Here is an 8,332-nt window from a genome sequence, read left to right as displayed (position 1 = left end):
GTTTTTTCTCAGAGTTTTGGACTTTTTTCGGATTAACCTGTAGCTGACACGTATATAGTTTTCTGGTTGATTTCCAACGTGATTTTCCTGTGTGCATATCTGGTGTTCTCTTGCATTTATTATTGTTCCTTTCCTTTGGTATGTGCTGCGTTTTCTTTGGGCCTAGGTGGACATAGCATTATTGTTTTATGGTGGGGCATGGACGTGTGGTTGGACTGGTGGGCTCTGGCACCACTTTATTTTGTCTCCCCGCGTGCCTTCCCTTAATAGCACTCCAAGTCCCCAAACGGCTCACGTTTTGTAGATTTTTTATTCTCCTCTGTCCACCTCAATACGATGGCTTTAAGACGGACGAGATCCTCCACGACACAGCCGCCGAGCACACGTCTGGCGGCGATGGCGAGGAGAGAGCTCCTCCACGGCACAGCCGCCGACCTCGCGTATGGCGACGATGGCGAGGAGATGCTCCTGTCCGCGCTGATCCTGCCACCCATATCCTCCCTTTCACCTCCATTGACCACCACAATCCCGTGCCTCCGAATCCCACTTCATAGCTGTATTAATCCCACTTCATCGCTGGATTTCTAGGACAAGGACGAGTTGGAGGGGATTTCCATCCCAGAGCTCCAAAATCTGACGCGTCCTCCACCACGTCAGATCCCTGCGGACGCAGCCCAGGCGGCGCCGGCCCTGCCAAGGAGCCCGGCCGAGCTCCTTCGTGCGTTTTCCATCAAGATCGCCTGCATCAGCTTTGATTCAAGTCGAGCATACTTTGGATTGGCGGATGATGCCGACGATGATGACCAAAATCGACCAGCAGGTTAATGCTCTCCAGCAATATTATTTTCCCCTTCTATTCATCTGCTCCTTAGTCTATGTGGGTATGCATGTTTGTGAGCTCTAATTGTTTTCATGGTTCCATACATTTTTTAGTTTTATTACATGATTTGCCAATAACCATTGTGCTCTCTGATTATGCGCAGATGGATGCGGAGTAATACTGATGCCTGGACACGATCTAGAGAACGGCGACCAAGTTCAGCGGCCTGATACAGCCATCGGGCAGCAGCGGCGGCTGCTCTGGTCGTGCACCGCACCTTGAGGCCACGGAACACCGGCGAGATCATGGTGTCAGCGAAAAATTGCCTACTCACCATACCACCGGGAGGAACCCTTTGTGGTTTCTGCCGTGAAGATGGAGCTGGAAGTGGCTATCAAGTCACCCACCTTCAAGGTAATAATCAGTCGATTTGATTTGCCCACAAAGAGTTGTTTGTTGATTATCATTATCATGTGTTTCCATTTATATTGTCATATAGATGAAGTCACGAAGGTATTGAGTGATCTGCTTGTGTGTTTTGTGATTTTGGAAGATCTTGCTGCAATCCAAGTATTGCACCATAGTTCAATCTTTATGCCCATTCTTTTTCTCTGTGTTCACCGTTGATTAACTTTTTTATGATGTCGACTCATACCATTTTTCCTACTCACTCTGGTTCGCTGGGATGTAGTTATGATTCTGGCAAACTTTTGCCTATAATTTTCCTTCTTTGCATTTATTTATGTCTTGGTATGTACTTAAGCTAGGTGTCATGTTGTTCCTGCTTCTTTTGTTTCTTTCTACATAAAATTTTATTAGAATTGTCTAAATATTGGATCTGTTGATGCAAGAACAATGGAGAGAAATTGTTTAGGATCGATGAACTTGAACGGGACAGTGTGCTATTGCAACTGGAGGAGGATTGCCTCAACGTTTACAGGAATAAAGCGGAACAGACTAGAAAGAAAAAAGGCAAACCTACTTCAAGCCATATCTTTGAGTGAAGGTCATATAATAAAACATTTCTGCTATGTTATAGCGTGAATCCTTTGCTAGGGTCTGCAAATCTGTTTTTGCTGTTTCTGATAGAATGTCATTTCAAATGCATGTTTTGCAATGAGAGATGATGAACCTGAATGTATTAGAGAGATGTACTAAAAAAGGAAGAAGAAAATAAATGATAATTAGTAAACCAGAGAGTTGGGGCTTACTAATTAGTTTGGTAAGAACTCAAGATATTTCTCATCCTCTGCATCTTTCTAATCCAAAACACTATGTCCATGATTACATACACACATGCACCATTCTTTTCGATAAAAACATTGAAAACTAAAAGACAGTTCTTTGTCATGATCTGCAGCTTCACAGTATTCTTGATGGGATTAATTTTAGGTCTTAGACACAAAGTATTACTTATGAGTTCCTTCTGTTACAAGGTATGCTAGCTCTTAATTTATGTTTCGGACTTCCCTAATTTTCTTTTCATGAGAAATTTTGAGGCATTGTTGTCCATATTTGTGATACCTAGATAGTTGCCTAAATATTTATGTACCTTGTTATATAATCTTCATGATGAAACCTTTAATAGTTTCATACTTTTCACTTTCATTGGTTTCAGCGTATTTTCTATGTGGGTACAGACACAATTTATAGAAATTTCCTTTCCCTTTTCTTTTAAATTATAAAGTGCAATTGATTGCGCAAGATGGAGCCTTATAGAAGAACGGCGAGATATGGTCTCATAGAAGAACTGAGCACTTACAGTATTTCATACTAGCATTTAGATTTACACAAATATGATAAGGTTTTCGTGGGTTCAATTTTGTAAGACTATAGTTGATGCTAGAATAAGATGTGGAAGATGGAGAAAGTTCAGACCACACATGAAATTCCTGAAAATAAGATGGAAGAAGTGAGCGTTCACTGCAATTTATTTGGTACTATTTGTTGTGTCTATGTTCTAATATTTTTCACGATATACCTCGCAAAGACTATTTCTGTGTTTTTTTTTGTTGCTATGCATCTACATCGTGTTATCTCGCTCATGGTAAATAAATGTCGTGTAGTTTGGTATTTATCTCGGAAAGCTATATGCGAGCGGCAAATATTCCACTTTTTCTTTGTCTATTGCAATAGTTTAAAGTTGATCTATGCTCGAATTGAAATCGACGGAAGGTATGTTCATCATACATCTTAAGATTATTTTTAATATATATGAAAAATAGACGATTGGTTGATCTTTCTACATATTTTTCACCTTTCTTTCCCGCATTTTACGTGTTTAACATCCCTGATTTATTTAGTTTGCCCATCAGACAAATACACTTTATCTATAGTATGCTATAAAAGTAACAATGAAGGAAAAACTGTATTGTTCTTTTATTGTATAATTTGGTTTGCTAGATAGTGATTTGTCACCAATTGGGTGGCCACTAATTTAGAGTTTAGAATCTCATGTCTGCACTATTTGCTAACCTTACTGAGCAGCATCATGAACATATTTTTACTGAAAAACCGGACATGTACAACTATGTTTCCAGTTCATAATTTAACACATAATTTTGGTTAGTGTGAGTAGCCTAGATGTATTGTTCTGAGTATGGCATAGGTAGACAGTTCTCTATCTCAGAAAATATGCTTGAAGATCAGCCCTGTTTTTTTGTCTAATTTTTATACAGAGTTTTAGTTGCTTCACACAGAAACAAATATCAAGAACACTTCTGATTATGGGAGCTGCACACAGTAACAAGCATCAAGAGCACTTTATTTTACTGCTAATCCGAGCATGTACAACTTTGCTTTTAGTTCTTACATTACCATGTAGTTATCATTTGTTTGACCATTGTAAATGTACTGGTTCTGAATATGGCGTAAATAAGTAGACCTCAAAGTAAGATTTGAAGGTCACACTGTTCTTTTTTGTCTATGGAATGACAACGGCTGGCGCATGTGTAACAGATGGGCACTAATATATGTCAATAATATTTTTTCTAAGCCAAACGAAGAAAAGGGATTAACGGGAAAAGGAGAAGAGGTCACCTGTAGTGATGTTTTTTTCTGCTGAAAACTTCGGCTCTTTGTCTCGGGGAAGACCTTATAGCATGGCAATGGCATACGGCAACACTCACTCTCAAATGGCATATTGCTGATAATGAGTTAGGACGCCAAGCTGGTAGTGAAATACTCGAAGTAGGTGGAGAAAATCTGCTCCTTTTTTGTACATACCGCGTGCTTATCCAACGCTGCTTGAACTCTGATTCACAGTGCTTGCATTGGCGCTTCAGACTCCTCCAAATCGTCGATCAGCGGTGGCGGCCTCCAAAATTTGGGAGGAGGAGCAGGAGAAACTTTGGGAGGAGGAGCAGGAGCTAGACGTCGGGCCAAAAAGAGAAAGGGAATCCCATTGTTATGCTTGCTGCGCTGTGGTCTGATGAGACAACGAGTACACCAGCGCCCATTCCGACCCGGTGTCATCAGCGACAGCGTGGTGCACCGCCGTCTGCCAGAGCATGAAGCTCCTGCATCCACTGAAGTTAATCCTCTAATCAGCCTTGAAAGCTGGAAAGAATAAAGACCAAATTTGGTGACAGGCTTGCCAAGAAACAGAGTAACTAATGTATATTATGATTATTCAAGAATGAAACATACCGTCCGATTTGACATGATGGTGTAGAGGAAGAAGTTGGCAGCGTATACGCCAAGCAGTGGCATGCGCCCCGGTAGCAGCGGAACGTGGCGCGGACGATCCCTCATCGACCAAGAACTTTGCGGGCCTGCGCTCCCGAGGAGGGTGACCGCCAACAGCACTAGCGCCGGGCCGCCAAATCCCTACCGCCGGCTTGTGCGGGACTCAACTTCCTCAGCTCTCCCAGCTCGAGGTTCCACAGCTCTGACCCAAAGGGGACGGAGGAGCGGTGAGATCTGTCGACAGAAGCACAACCAGAGGTCTCGCTAGACGGCTCAGCTTCCATCGGCTACTTCAGTTCTTGCTTAGCTCGAGTTCATACAGAGCAATTGGGGAAGAATACGGAAGCGGAAAGAGGACACGGAGATGTGTATAATACAGAGGAGAAGGATACGGACGGAATTGTATTTTTACTGATTTTTTTCTTGAAAATGCCAAAGCTGGGGCGCTGGAGGGACTGTCCTAGGATGGTTCCAGGCGTGAGGATCAGAAACGTGTCCTCATTTACATTTTTTTTATGCACTAAGAGCATGTCTAACAGGCCCGTATTTCTCTGCTCCGTATAACACGAATATTTCACCCATTATAAAAAATTGCTCACGGAAGAACCATTCCGTCTAGCAGACCCCGTATTTTTTTCCGTATTTAAAAAAATTAGAACCCCGGGAAATTTATCGATAGTTCATCATCATTGATCATACTACATATCATACGTACATTGCGAGATCCTACATTGCGCGATCGTATCTAATCGTCAAGGATGGCGAACGGGACGAACCGTCCCCTGGCGGCAGCCTCCCGTGCCTCGAATTCCCTGACGGCGACGATGGCCGCTGCCTCCGCCCGAGCAACTTCGGCGGCATCCTTCTCGGATGCGGCCACCGCCTGCAGGAACTGCGCCTCCTCCTCTGCCTCATCCGCTTCCTCCTCTGCCTCATCCGCTTCCTCCTCGCCGGCTCGCGGATCTCCTCCGCTTCCTCCACCGATGGTGCTGCCGATGCGCGCCGCCCATGCCGCCTTCGAAGCGCGGTCTCTCTCCCACTCGGCGCGCCACTTCTCGAAGTCTGCGCCGCTCATCGGCTTGAGCGGTGGATCTTCTTGGTACCACCGCCCGCCCGCGGCGAACTCACGGAGCGACTCCGGCACGTAAAGCGCGCCGGCGTACCGGCACGGCGACTCCCCGCGGCGGAGCGCTTGCATTGGCGCTGCCACGCCTCCTCAACGGTGTCCGGCGAGCGGGATCGCTTCGATCCGCTCGCCGGACACGCGGAACGGCTTCGGCGACCCGACATGGCGACCTACGGGTGGAATGGGGAGGCGTGCAGTGGGGGATTGCTCGCCGAAGCTTTGCGGGGAGGCGGCGGCGCACGGCGGAGCTAGGGTTACGAGTGAGGGTCGAACCCCTCACTCGCACCTTCGCCCGGTATATGTAGGGGGCGGCGGTGTCGATTTGCTGGGGGCCGTATTCGGCCAAAACTGGCCGGCCCGAATACGGGGCCTGCTAGACGGCCCAAACCGCGCTCACCCCGTATCCCACCGGAATTTTACGGGGTGGGCGGGTTTTAAGGGGCCTGTTAAACATGCTCTAAGGAATTTGCTCTTGAACTTGCTAAAGTAAAATAGAAACGTCTCCTCCTTTACCAAATTGATTTTCAGCAAAAAGCTAATTAAAAAGAAATATTTCTGCATAAAAACATATATGCTAAACGGAACATAATAGGGGATGCTCTGACTTAAATTAGTGTGTAAGGGTATTTAGACATGTTTCTTTTTCTGATCTCATAAAATTTAATCAGTGATACACAACAATTGAAACAGAACACAACACAATTCGACGAAAATGCCCCAACAGTGAAAAGAGAGAGAGAAATATAAGGGGAATAATACAAGGAGCAGGCGCACGATCGTGCTGCCCAGCACAATCATCTACCTAGAAACAACAAACAGAGCTCCATAACATCCTCGCTGGGAGTACCTGCACACCTCGGTCTGGGACTGCAAAGATAACGGTTCTGGAGCATACAGTGACAGCAGAGGCCTCAACATGTACCAACAGAATGAAGCTTTGGTTTATTTGGGCTAACATATCTCTTTAGATTCATCGGATACCATGCACATGATTTTAGTGTATGTTGTATAAGATTTCATTACCAATCATCTTAAAAGCTCATTATTTAGATGAAAAATATTCAAGTATAACCTTAAAAATATTATAACCATTATATTACACACTTGGCACGGCGTGCCGCCGTGCCCATCCATTGCTAGTCTACTATACTAAAGAGGAACAAACATTTTTTTTCTGGTAATTTTGAGGCTTCTGCCGAATTACTGTGGAGGTTACACGTAACCATTTTGGATGGTTTGTTTCCTGCAGGATTTACCTATGTGCACTTCCATGCTGCGTAGCAATTTGGCCCAAAATGTTTTCCTTACTGCTACTTTGCTGGTTGGCTGTCCTGGTGCGTCATTTAGGTGGACATAGCTGAAAGATGGATGAAGCGGTGGTGGGTGGGGTTCGTGTTATTTATACCACCGCTTTGACTATTTTTGTTTTATCTGTCTCTCTCAAGATAAATCCCCTCCTTCTCTCTCTGTCCATCTCGCGCACGAGGGATGCTCCGGTGCTCCCCCCTAAGTGAAGTTGAGGGGTCATATTGAGTTTTTTTTTTTTAAGCGTTGGGCTAGCCCGAACCCATATCCAGCCCGTGTATACCCATATGTATGGATACGGTATATGTACGTGACGTTTAAAAAAAAAGGTGATCACGTGAGCAGTTAATTAAGATCTAATCCGCTTAAAACTCGCCGATCGTCGTGCATGTGTCTTCTGTTGCCGCGATCGTCGTGAGAAGAAGTTGTACTCCTCCGTCGTCGGAAACCCTAGCGCGAGCACGAGTTGGTGGTGGTAGGGTTGATCTTCCTCTCGGGAGGGATCGATCTGCCGCCGGCGCGCCGGCCGTCTCCGCCGTCGTGCACGTCCCCTTCTGTTGCCGCGATCGCCGTGAGCATTTTACTCCTAGTTGGAACCCTAGCGCGAGCCCGACGCATCAACCGAGCTGGTGGGGGTAGGGTTCCTCTTCCTCCCGGGTGGGATCTGCCGCTGGCGCGCCGGCCGTCTCCGCCGTCGCCGTTGATCGCTCCAACCAGATAAGTGTTGGCGAGCGCGGCTAGGGTTAGGGCCGGCTCCTCTTGCCCTTGAGCGTGGCCTAGCGGCTTCTTCCTCCTCGGACGCATCGATCGACCCCTGTGGTGGGTGTAGGTTTACTCCGGCCGGCGCATCGATCGATTGGTAGGTACGTACATGATAACTCACCTCTTGTTGGGTCATTTTAACTTGTGAAAGAATTTGATGCGGATGTACTGAATTTGAGATTTTTGTTGTAGCTAGGAAATGGATGAGACGATGTCTGTTGTTTGTGAGGTAGAGAATGTTCCTGGAATTGGAGTTCATGGAGATGAGTCAGATAATTCTAGAACGGGGCTTGGTAATGAATCTTTGTCAGGGAGGGAGAATATTTTCGTTGGTTCAAGGTCAGATAATTCCATGAGCTCAGAGCATGGGATGGAAGCAATTATTAATGTAAGTGTATTTGATATATTCAATTTTTTTCATGGAAAGCAAATGCAGAAGGATAAATGTTTTAACATTGTCATGTTATCATTGAATATGTAGATGGACGACATTGACAATGATTATGAGAGAGATATTAGTGATGATGTTGAGTTGGATGAAAACAGCAATGAGGTACATGTAGTGTAATTGTTATTTGATATGCAATGAAATGAGATTACCATTAGAAAGTGGGAAACAGTAATGAGGTACA

General features: G+C 45.2%; 1 long non-coding RNA gene across 3 annotated transcripts; it reads left to right on the top strand.

Annotated features, from left to right (window-relative positions):
• Positions 1-286: 286 nt before the first annotated feature.
• On the top strand, positions 287-4,634 carry LOC127322170 (uncharacterized). Of its 3 annotated transcripts, none has more exons than XR_011755464.1 (5): positions 287-820; positions 984-1,234; positions 1,320-2,256; positions 2,508-4,009; positions 4,085-4,463. It is a non-coding gene; the product is annotated as an uncharacterized lncRNA (long non-coding RNA). The 3 variants fall into 3 exon arrangements; XR_011755465.1 differs by adding an exon at positions 4,496-4,634 and having other exon boundaries at positions 680-820; positions 2,508-4,427; XR_011755466.1 differs by adding an exon at positions 4,496-4,623 and having other exon boundaries at positions 680-820; positions 2,508-4,436.
• The last annotated feature ends 3,698 nt before the right edge of the window (positions 4,635-8,332 follow it).

This window comes from Lolium perenne, chromosome 3 (genome assembly GCF_019359855.2).
Source record: "Lolium perenne isolate Kyuss_39 chromosome 3, Kyuss_2.0, whole genome shotgun sequence".
Classification (NCBI taxonomy): Eukaryota; Viridiplantae; Streptophyta; class Magnoliopsida; order Poales; family Poaceae; genus Lolium; species Lolium perenne.
The sequence above is the reverse complement of the archived record's forward strand: the minus strand, read 5'-3'. Positions and strand labels throughout refer to the sequence as shown.